At 45.4% G+C, this 11,201-nt stretch overlaps 1 pseudogene; it reads left to right on the top strand.

Annotated features, from left to right (window-relative positions):
- Positions 1-3,245: 3,245 nt before the first annotated feature.
- Positions 3,246-5,595, top strand: LOC136145993 (adenylosuccinate synthetase isozyme 2-like; annotated as a pseudogene).
- Positions 5,596-11,201: the final 5,606 nt, after the last annotated feature.

Below are 11,201 nucleotides of genomic sequence, written 5' to 3' on the forward strand. Positions count from 1 at the left end.
CAGCAAAATAAGGAAGAGATAATTGAAATATGGCAGAGCTTATTGACGCAAGTTCATTTCTGTTGTGCGATGTTCATTGCTCTTTGCTTAGACATCAGATCACCTCCAGGACGAGACAGAGGAGCAGGAGCTGAGAGGCAAGCCTGTGGCTCTGAGCTGAGATTTGTCGTGTCTCCTGGGGGCCCAGGTGCAGGAACGTCACCCTCCAGTGAGGACCCTGCTGCCCCCGTGGGCAAGAGCCCGGGGAGGATGTGCCCGCCCCCTGGCCAGAACCCTGAGCTCTCAGGACCAGCCCCACAGCGCCCCCTGCTGGACTCAGACTCCTCCTCCCGCGCTTCACACCACAGCCCCCTGGAAGGGCTTCCTCACACTTGCAGGAGGGTCTTCCTGATGTCAGCGCCCAGGGCAGTAGAACGAGTCCCCTCCGTGTGGTTTGTGGTTGGTCATTGATCTCTCCAGGGCACTAATGACCTGCCGACTCATAGGAACGCTACTGTAATTTCAGATTCTCTGATGTCTCAGTTTGTGCTGCCTGGCTCCTGGGGTCACTACCAGAGCACAACAGCCTCGAATCACATTCAAGGCTTCAAAGTCGCAGAGTGTCCATGGGTTATACCTGATCGTGATTCTGTCATGATTCTCCCAGGTTCAAACGTGCTTGATGTTGTGTTTGCAGGGTCTCCAGGAGGCGTCCCAGCCCCAAATGCCCATCTCTCTTCTTATTTCTGTCTTTGCCGAGAGAATATTATGTTCTTAGGGAAAACATGTCATTTTCTTGATTATGTCCAGATCCTGACAGTGTTTATTTGTGACTCCAATATATAGAAGATGTTTTTAGTCTGGTTTCATAACCTTTCTGTTTAAAATGCTTGATGTAAGAGATTATGGCTATAAATAGGAATCTCATCCTTTTTAGGGTTTCCTCCTGCATTGCTGGACTTAGAAACCCTTATGACCTGTTACCTCATCTTCAGTGAATACAGTCCAAGTTCATGTGTTAGACTCCATAGAATTAATAGGGGTGGTTTCACATGGTCTGTGTTGAAAAGAGTGATATTTATCCAATATCATCTCAAATAAAGAACCAGGGAGTGCAATTGGGAGAGGTCATGAGGGAAAAGAGGAGAAAATGAGCAAGTGATGAATCTGAGACCACGTCCTAATGGGGAGGGTCTTCCAGTACCTGGAGATGACGGGCTTCTCAGGATACAGTCCCCAGAGAAAGGGAGGCACCCAGCTTCCCTAAGTGTCAGGGTTCAGGGCAGAGCATAAAACCGGGAGCAGGAGCGGGATGTGCAGTGGTGGGACAGGCCCACCCTCCAGGGTCTCCAGGGCACAGATGCTGGACTTCTGCTTCTTCATCATCCTGCCAATACCTGTGAGGGACCCTGTGTATCTGGGCACAGAGGGATTCTGTTTGTATTTGGAGACCAGAGAAGAAAGGAGTTATTATCAACGGCCTCATACAGATGGACCAGGATGACTCTCTAGTTCGGTTCTGGTTCATCACACATGGATGATCAGGGAGCATTTCAGCAGTATCAGGAACTATTTTTGTTTAGTTTTGCTTTTCCCTGAGACTTCACATGAATTGAATGCATAGTTGGGTGTAGATTCATCATGAAACAGAAGGTTTTTCAAGTGTAGTAGGTATTTATGCAAGGTGTGTGACATTTGAAAATTCTCCAAGAGGAAGATGACAGGCTGTTTCTTGTCTCACTTTCCCAGCTGTCTGTTCCCTGTCCTCCCTTCAGGACCGGGATGGACAGAGCCCAGCCCCACGGCTGCAGGTCTGCAGACCCAGGAGGCCCAGGGCAGGCCGGCCACAACCCCATCTTCCTGCGCCCCCACCACAGTGAGGTCACGGGCCCTGATGGTCCAGGTCTCTGCAACAGGAGGACCATGAGTGACTGTCCAGTTTGATCTCAGAAACAATAAAGAAGTGGGACGTGGGACCTGGAAAAACTGTTTCTGCAGTTGAGGTGCCATCAGATAATTCATAGACAGAGAACCTGCGGCAGAAGATAGCATAGCCTGTCTTCAGAGGCAGCCAGGGCCTTCTCTGCTGACCCCTCAGGACTCACCTTGTGTGAGGGCTCAGTTCATTCTGAAGTAAGAAAGATCCCCTTGTCTTCTCCATCCAGTTACTAGGAGCCTGGAGGACCATGAGTTTTAGAAGATGCCGACCTGTTAGCAGCACCATGGAAACGAGGAGGGAGCAGGGAGCAGGGAGCAGGATCCAGAGCTCCTGTCAGCCTCTGAGCTGAGGACCGGTCCCTGCAGCCCAGACCCACACTCTGTGGGACGAGAGGATGGAGATGAGGAGGAGCAGGGCTGCGCTGGAGCGTTTCTGCTGAAGACACAGCTCCTGCTCTGGGGAATTTACTCCAGAGGTTGAGGGAGGGGCAGGTGGGCTCTGGAGTCAGATATGTGGGTTCCTGGGATGCCTGCGCTGTCTCGGGTCACAGCACGATCCGGTGTATCTCCTCCCTCCCTTCACAGAGGTCTCTCTGCAGAGAGGCCTTCCTTGGAAACCCCTCTATGGAAACGTCTCACTGAAACCAGGCGCAGAGCCAAAGTCCGTGGCCCAGCGGGTTTTATCTCACTTCTTCGTCATCTGAGGCACTGCGGGAACCTACAGCACAGTAATAGTCAGCCTCGGCCTCCGGCTGCAGCCCAGAGACGAGCAGGAGCCCTGCACTGGCCCAGGCGTCTTTGGATCCAGAGAAGCGGCTGGGGACCCAGAGCCCTGGTGCTTTGGGGAGTCTGAGTTGTAGGACAGGAGGTACCGGGGAGGACTCCCTGGCTTTTGCTGGTACCAGGTTCTAGGCAGCCTGCCACCACTGTAGCCGCTGCTCAGGGTGCAGGAGAGCCTTTCAGATGCTCCCGGAGACGCGGACAGGGAGGCGGGCTGAGTCAGCACAGGCTGGGAGACGGAGCCTGCAGACACAGACACGGGGTCAACGGGGTAGGTGCTGCGGGAAAGGTTCCCGGAGTCTGCGCCCCGGGGGCTGATGCAGGCCGGGACCGAGCCCTGGTGCGCGCGGCCCGCCACTACCTGTGCAGAGAGAGAGGGGCAGGAGCAGGAGAGGAGTCCAGGCCACGGTGCCCATAGGACCCTGGTCCCCACAGTGGGGTGGGCTGCTCCAGGCCTCCTGTTCTCCCCCAGACTCTGAGAGAAGGGGCTGCCATGCAAATGGGGCCCACCCAGGGCCCACCCAGCCCCTCCTTGACCCTGGGGCTGCATGGAGCTCAGCTCCCGGCCCAGACTGTAGGCGAGGGAGGGGCTCCCCCCTCGGCAGTCCCTGGAGGAAGGCCCTGCTGAGACCGCGCGGTCCCTGCTCAGGGGTCTCTGCAGCCAGAGAGGACGCACTGCGGAGTCCCTCCAGGAGCACAGGCCCCGCCCCCAGCCCAGGTTTTGGAGTGAGTGGTGCTCCCTAAGCAGCTGTGTAAAGACCCCAGGGCAGTCCCACATCACCCCCTGCTGGTAACATGTGGAAAAATTTTTGCAGAAAAAGGGAATGAAATTCTAAGTTCTCTAAGAAAGTACAGCATTTGTTCTAGTAGAGACAATAAGTAAACAGATGAAGATGCTTAGAAGAAACAGAATATTTTGTCCTGGAATTATTCCACAAAAAGACATAATGGATCCTTATTTAGCGTAAATATCTAACTAATTTCAGGAGTTATATGCTTCCCATACATTTGATTTGTATTTTTATAAGCATTGAAAAAGATGTAAAATTTGTGGCTCTTTGAGAAAGCAGTTAAAGTGTTTTACATACAACCCATAAATAAAACACATAACAGGGAAATTTATAGGACTTCCCTTGTTTTCCTGTGTTTCAGGATCTGCCTGTTGATGAAAGGGACATGGTTTCAGTGTCAGGTCCAGGAAGCTCCCACATTCTGCAGAGCAACTCAGCAGGAAAGCAGAACTGCTGAAGCTCCCCGTCCCAAGCAGGTGCTCTGCAACAAGAGAATCCACCCCAGTGAGAAGCCAGTTGAGTGAAATGAAGAGCGGCCGTACTGCCCCACAGCAGGAACACAGCCCAGGAGCAGTGAAGGCCCAGCACAGCCATCAGTCAATCAATCAATCAATCAAGTTTAAAGAAACAACCAGACAACCAAACCAGGAAAAGGGAATACTACAAACCACTATCATTAAATATTGATTCAAATACTCTACACAAAATGAAAAATTAGAAAATTAGAAAAATTCGAATATCAGGTTAAGAAATTGACAGTGTTACCAATGTTATTTTTTCAAATATATGTTATATTTTATACTAGACTCTCAAACTTAAATTTACAGAGCAATCCAGTTCACACACTCCCAGCCGCCCCCGACGCCGTCAGGCTCTTCTCATGTCTCTGGACACAGGGCGTTTGCCGAGAGCAACCTGGGGGCATCCTCCTTGTCCAAAGCGACTGAGGCTGCCCCAGGGAGCAGCCTGGAGGGAACCTGGTGACCCTGGTGCTCGGAGGGCAGCGGGTCAGTGAAGGCAAGGGGAAGGTGGGGGATCTGCTAGTGCAGGACCCCAACGCTCTGTGCCACTGCCCGGGAGGAAATAATGCTGGCCTGAGCAGTTGTAGATTCTGTGGAGGGTGATCTTCATCTTTTACCCAGTGGAATAATTATCCAGTGGAATAATTCCGGCTCTCAGTGGAGCCTGAATATTACTGCATTCATTGGAAACGATGTGGTAATTCATCTAGCTGGATTGTTTGAAAAGTAGAAAAAAAACATTGAAAAAGGGAAAGGTCTGGAAGGCTGGAACAAAGGCTTCTCATACCTGCCAGAGCTCATATTGTGCTTGATTTTCATCAAACAGCTGGTGGTATCCAGGAAAAACAGAGAGGAGGACAAGCAGGAAAAAATTGGGGTACCACAAAAAGGGCATGTGCCCCGTTCATTCTTCCAAAGAGGACGAGAGTGGACTTAGGATTTGTGATCTTTTTTCTGACTTTGATGGCTTTTCTGAGTGGTTCCAAGGTCTGGTTAACCACTACAAATCTCTATACTCCACTTTGGAAATAGACACTGAAGATGAATTCCAAAAATTCAAGGGTTATATGGAAAGGTATATGCAAGATATATGGAGTTTACTTCCTATATGAGGCTTTCCATGGACCATCAAAGAAAATCTTGGTAGAAGGTGCAAATGCAGAACTGCTAGATACTGATTTTGAAATTTCTCCTTTCATAACCTCATGAACTGTACAGTTGGCGGTGTTTGTACTGACTTGGGTATGCCCCCTTAAAATGTTGGAGAAGTGTATGGAGTTGTGAAAGCTTATACAACTAGAGCTGGGATTGGTCCCTTTCCTAGAGAGCAAGACAATGAAATTGGAGAATTATTACAAACAAGGGATAGAGAGTTTCGTGTAACTACAGGAAGGGAAAGAAGATCAGTCTGGTTGGACCTTGTTTTGATTAAATATTCTCATATGATTAATGGATTTACTGCATTGGTACCCCAAAATTTTGATATTTTGGACATATTTATGGAAATCAGAGTTGAAGTTGCATACAAGTTAGATGATAAGATTGTAACTCACTTCCCAGTAAACCAACAACCCTTAAATAAATGAACTTAAATGTAAGACCCTCCAGAATGGAACACAGAGATATGAAATGCCAGGACATTTAAGGAACTACCTATTAATGCCCAGAATTGTTCGATTTATTAAAGATGAAGTTCAAATTCCAGTTAAAATAATTTGCTTAGATAAATCCAGAGTCTAGATTTAAGTCTTTTAAGGATTTCCAGTGATACAAGAAGCATTCCTGGAGAGGTGGGGAAAGGGCTTTCTTAAATATTTCATTTATGATCTAAGTATTCCAAGAATAAAGACATTGAAGTGAGGTTTAACCCCTACAGTTGTTTCCAATCTTTCAAGATGGATGGCTGGTGTGGAGATACATTTTGGCAATTTGCAGTGTCAGCTGCCTTAGCAGCCATGATTGCCAAATCATTTGTTGTCCCTCCTGCTTATGGTGTCATATTTTCTTTTAATTTTAATAATAATACAATCAATGTTGTTTGAAATCAGATAGAACGATCTCTGTTCATTTCCAAGGCAAACCATTCAATATCACGGTAATCCAAGTCTAAGCCCTGACCAGTAATGCTGAAGAAGCTGAAGTTGAACGGTTCCATGAAGACCTAGAAGACCGTCTAGAACTAACACCCAGAAAAGATGTCTTTTTCAATATAGAGGACTGGAATGCAAAAGTAGGAAGTCAAGAAATACCTGAAGTAACAGGCAAATTTGGCCTTGGAGTACAGAATGAAGCACGGCAAAGCCTAATGGAATTTTGCCAAGACAATGCACTGATCATAGCAAACACCCTCTTCCAACAACACAAGAGAAACCGCCACACATGGTCATCACCAGATGGTCAATATCAAAATCAGATCGATTATATTCTTTACAGCTAAAGATGGAGAAGTTCCATACAGTCAGCAAAAGCAAGACCAGAAGCTGACTGTGGCTCAAATCATGAACTCCTGATTGCCAAATTCAGACTTAAATGGAAGAAAGTAGGGAAAACCACGAGACCATTCAGTTATGATGAAAGTGATAAATACATTCAAGGGATTAGATCTGATAGACCTAGATCTGATAGAGTGCCTGAAGAACTATGGATGGAGGTTTGTGACCTTATACAAGAGGCAGGGATCAAGACCATCCCCAAGAAAAAGTAATGCAAAAAGGCAAATGATTGTCTGAGGAGGTCTTACAAACAGCTGTGAAAAGGAGAGAAGCAAGAGGCAAAGCAGAAAAGGAAAGATATACCCACTTGAATGCCGAGCTCCAAAGAACAGCAAGGAGAGATAAGAAAGCCTTCCTCAGTGATCAATGTAAAGAAATAGAGGAAAACAATAGGATGGGAAAGACTAGAGATCTCTTCAAGAAAATTAGACATACCAAGGGAATATTTCATCCAAACATGGTCACAATTAAGGACAGAAATATTATGGACCTAACAGAACCAGAAGATATTAAGAAGAGCCGGCAAGAATACACAGAAGAACTGTACAAAAAAGATCTTCATGACCCAGATAATCACGATGGTATGATGATTCACCTCGAGCCAGATCCTGGAATGTGAAGTCAAGTGGGCCTTAGGAAACTAGGGATTACTGAGTTGAAATGTGACAAAAACTATGGTGTTCAGAGGTAAAATCTGACAGAAACTAGGGGATTCTGAGGGAAAATCTGACAGAACCTTCAGGATTCTGAGATGAAATCTAAGAAGCAAGAGGGTTCTGAGGTAAAATCTGACAGAAACTAAGGGGTTCTGTATTAAAATCTGACAGAAACTCGAGGCGACGGGGTCTGAGGAAAAGTCAGACAGAATTAGGGATTATTGAGATCAAATCTGACAGAAACTAGGGGGTTCCGAGGTAGAACCTGAGAGAAACTAGGGTTTCCTGAGGTGCTAACTGACAGAAATTACAAGCTTCTGAGGCAAAATCTGACAGAAGTTAGGGGGTTCTGAGGTAAAATCTGACAGAAACTAGGGGGTTGTGTGGTAAAAATCTGAAAGAAACAAAGGGATTCTGTGGCAAAATCTGACAGAAACTAGGCAGTTCTGAGGGGAAATTTGACAGAAATTAAGGGATACTGAGGTAAAATTGAACAGAAACTATAGTCTTCTGAGGTAAAATCTGGCAAAAACTAGGGCATTGTGTGGTGAAACCTGAAAGAACTAGGGGGTTCTGAGGTAAAATATGACAGAAACTAGGGATTTCCGAGGTAAAATTTGACAGAAATGAAGGGGTGCTGAAGTAATATCTGACAGAAACTAGGGATTACTGAGGTGAAATGTGACAGAAATTAGGGGATTCTGGGGTAAAATCCGACAGAAACTAGGGGCTTCCGAGGTAAAATCTGTAAGAAACTAGGTGGTTGGGGGGGGGAGGGTCGGTTCTGATGTTAACCTTGACAGAAACTAAGGGGTTCTGTGGTAAAATCTGACAGAAACAAGGTGGTTCTTAGGGACAAATCTCACAGAAACTAGGGGGTTCTGAGGTAAAATTTGACAGAAATGAAGGGGTTCTGAGGTAATATCTAACAGAAACTTGGGATTACTAAGGTGAACTGTGGCAGAAAATAAGGGCTTCTGAGGTGAAATCTGACAGAAACTAGGGGGTTTTGAGGTAAAATTTGACAGAAAATAGGGACTCCTGAGGTAAAATCAGTGAGAAAGTAAGGGGACTGTGAGGTAAGACTTGACAGAAACTAAGGGGTTCTGTGGAAAAATCTGAGAGAAACTAGGTTCTCCTTAGGTAAATCTGACAGAATATAATGGGTTTTGTGGTAAAATCTGACATAAACTAGGGGCTTCTGACATAAAATCTGACAAAAACTAGGGTGTTCTGGGGTAAAATCTGACAGAATTACAGGCTTCAGAGGTAAAATCAGATAGAAACTATATGATACTGAGGTATAGTCTGAGAGAAACTAGGGACTCTTTTTGTAAAATCTGACAGAAACGAGGGGATTCTTAGGTAAAATCTGACAGAAATCAGGGGGTATGTAGGTAAAATGTTACAGAAACTGGAGGCTTCTGAGGTAAAAACTAGGTAGAAACTAGGGGGTATTAAGGTAAAATATGACAGAAACTAGGGGATTCTGATGGAAAATCTGACAGAAGCCAGGGGCTTCTATGGTAAAATCTGACAGAAACTAGGGGCTCTTGAGGTAAAATCTGTGAGAAACTAGGGGGATTCTGGGGTAAATGCTGACAGAAACTGAGGGGTTCTGTGGTAAAATCAGAAAGAAACTAGGTTTTCCTTAGGTAAATCTCACACAGCATAGGGGCTTCTGAGGAGGAGAAGGGGACGACAGAGGATGAGATGGTTGGATGATATCATCGACTCAATGGGCATGAGTTTGAGCAAGCTTCAGGAGTTGGTGATGGACAAGGAAGCCTGGCATGATGCAGTCCATGGGATCGCAAAATGTCAGACAGGACTGAGGTTGAAATCTGACAGAAACTAAGGGGTTCTGTGGTAAAATCTGACAGAAATTAGATGACTCCGTGGTAAAATCAGACAGAAACTCGGGGATTCTGAGCTAAAATCTGACAGAAACTAGGTGGTTCTGAAGTAAAATCTGACAAAATTACAGGCTCCAGAGGTAAGATCGGATAGAAACTAAGCGATAATGAGCTATAATCTGAGAGAACCTAGGGACTCCTTTGGTATAATCTGACAGAAACTAGGGGGTTCTGACATAAAACCTGAGAGCATCTAGGGAGTCTCTGAAGTAAAATCTGGCAGAAACTAAGGGATTCTGTAGTAAAATCTGACAGAAACTAGATTCTCCTTAGGTAAAATCTGACAGAAACTAGGTGGTTCCGTGGTAAAATCAGACAGAAATTAGGGGGTTCTGAGGTAAAATCTGATAGAAACTAGGTGGTTCTGAAGTAAAATTTGACAGGATGACAGGCTCCGGAGGTAAAATCTGATAGAAACGAGGCAATACTCAAGTATAGTCTGACAGATACTAGGGACTCCTTCATCGAAATCTCACAGAAACTAAGTGCTCCAAGGTTACATCTAACAGAAACTAGGGACCCCGTAGGTAAAATCTGACAGAAACTAGGGCATTCTGAAGTGAAATTGACAGAAACTGGTCAATGATTGTCTGAGGTAAAATCAGACTGAAAGTGGGATTCTGTTGTAAAATCTGACAGAAACTAGGGGGTCTGAAGTAATATCTGACAGAAACTGGGAAGTTCTGAGGTACAATCTGACAGAAACTAGGATGTTCTCAGGTAAAATCTGAGAGAGTGAAGAGGTTCTGAAGTAAAATCTGAAAGAAACCAGGGATTGAGAGATAAAATCTAACAGAAACTAGGAGATTTTGAGTGAAAATCTGACAAAAAGATGGAGGTTCTGAAGCAAAATTTCAGAAAATATGAGGTTCTTAGGTAAATTACAGAAACTAGGAGATTCTGAGGTTAAATCTGATGAAAACTAGGAAGTTCTGATTGAAAAACCAACAGAAAGAAGGAGGTTCTCAGCTAAAATCTTAGAGGACATCCAGAGTTTTCCTGTGACCCCAAAAGTTACAGGCCTACCAGGAAGCCACACTGCTGAGGACAGAGACCTCATGCCCCTCCCTCTATATCTGAAGTAAGTTCATCATAGCAAGTGATGTATCTGAACAAATGATCCCAGCGTTATTGAGTCGAAGCCCTCTCTGCTCATCACATGACAGGCCAATGAATTGGAGGAGATGTGTTATGGCAAGGAATATGACTTTATTCAGAATGCGTGCTCACTGAGATGACATATTAATGTCTCAAAATAACCAACTCCTAGAGGTCAGAAGGCCAGGTTCGTTTATATTACCAGAGAGTGACGTGGTGTAGAAATACAGTCAAAAGGCCGAATAGAGAGGGATAGGCTCTGAGGAAGCAAAGTAAATAGGGCCACTAGTCTTTAAAACATCTTAATGAAGGGCCAGACTTTAGAAGGAATGTGTTAATCTCTTCTCTTCACAGGTGAGCAGAAGTCAGATTATGTCTCATAATAAAGACACTTCAGTTTAGCAATCAGGCAGAGGACTAGGGTCTTCTGATTGTCAGTTTTCAGTCAATAAATCCTGTCTAAGTCTTTGAGAATCCAGCACGCCTGGACCAAAAACTGCAGCACGCCAACTTCCCTGTCCATAGCCAACTCATGGAGCTTGCTCAAACTCATGTCCTTCAAGTCAGTGAGGATATCAAACCATCTCATCCTCTGTCATCCCCTTCTCCTCCTGCCCTCAATCTTTCCCAGCATCGGGGTCTTTTCCAATGAGTTGACTCTTTGCATCAGGTGGCCAAAGTATTGGAGATTCAGCTTCAGCATCAGTCCTTCCAATGAATATTCAGGATTGCTTTCCTTTAGGATTGACTGGTTTGATCTCTTTGGTGTCCAAGGGACCCTCAAGAGTCTTCTCCACCACCACAGTTCAAAAACATAAATTGTTTGGCCCTCAAACTTCTTTATGGCCCAAATCTCACATGTGTACATGACTACTGGAAGAACCATAGCTTTATCTATGAGAACCATTGTCAGCAGGTGATGTCTCTGCTTTTTAATATGCTGTCTAGTTTGGCCATAGCTTTTCTTCCAAGGAGCAAGCTTCTTTTACTTTCCTGGTTGCAGTCACTGTCCACAGTGAATTTGGAGCTC

This window comes from Muntiacus reevesi, chromosome 13 (genome assembly GCF_963930625.1).
Source record: "Muntiacus reevesi chromosome 13, mMunRee1.1, whole genome shotgun sequence".
Lineage (NCBI taxonomy): Eukaryota > Metazoa > Chordata > Mammalia > Artiodactyla > Cervidae > Muntiacus > Muntiacus reevesi.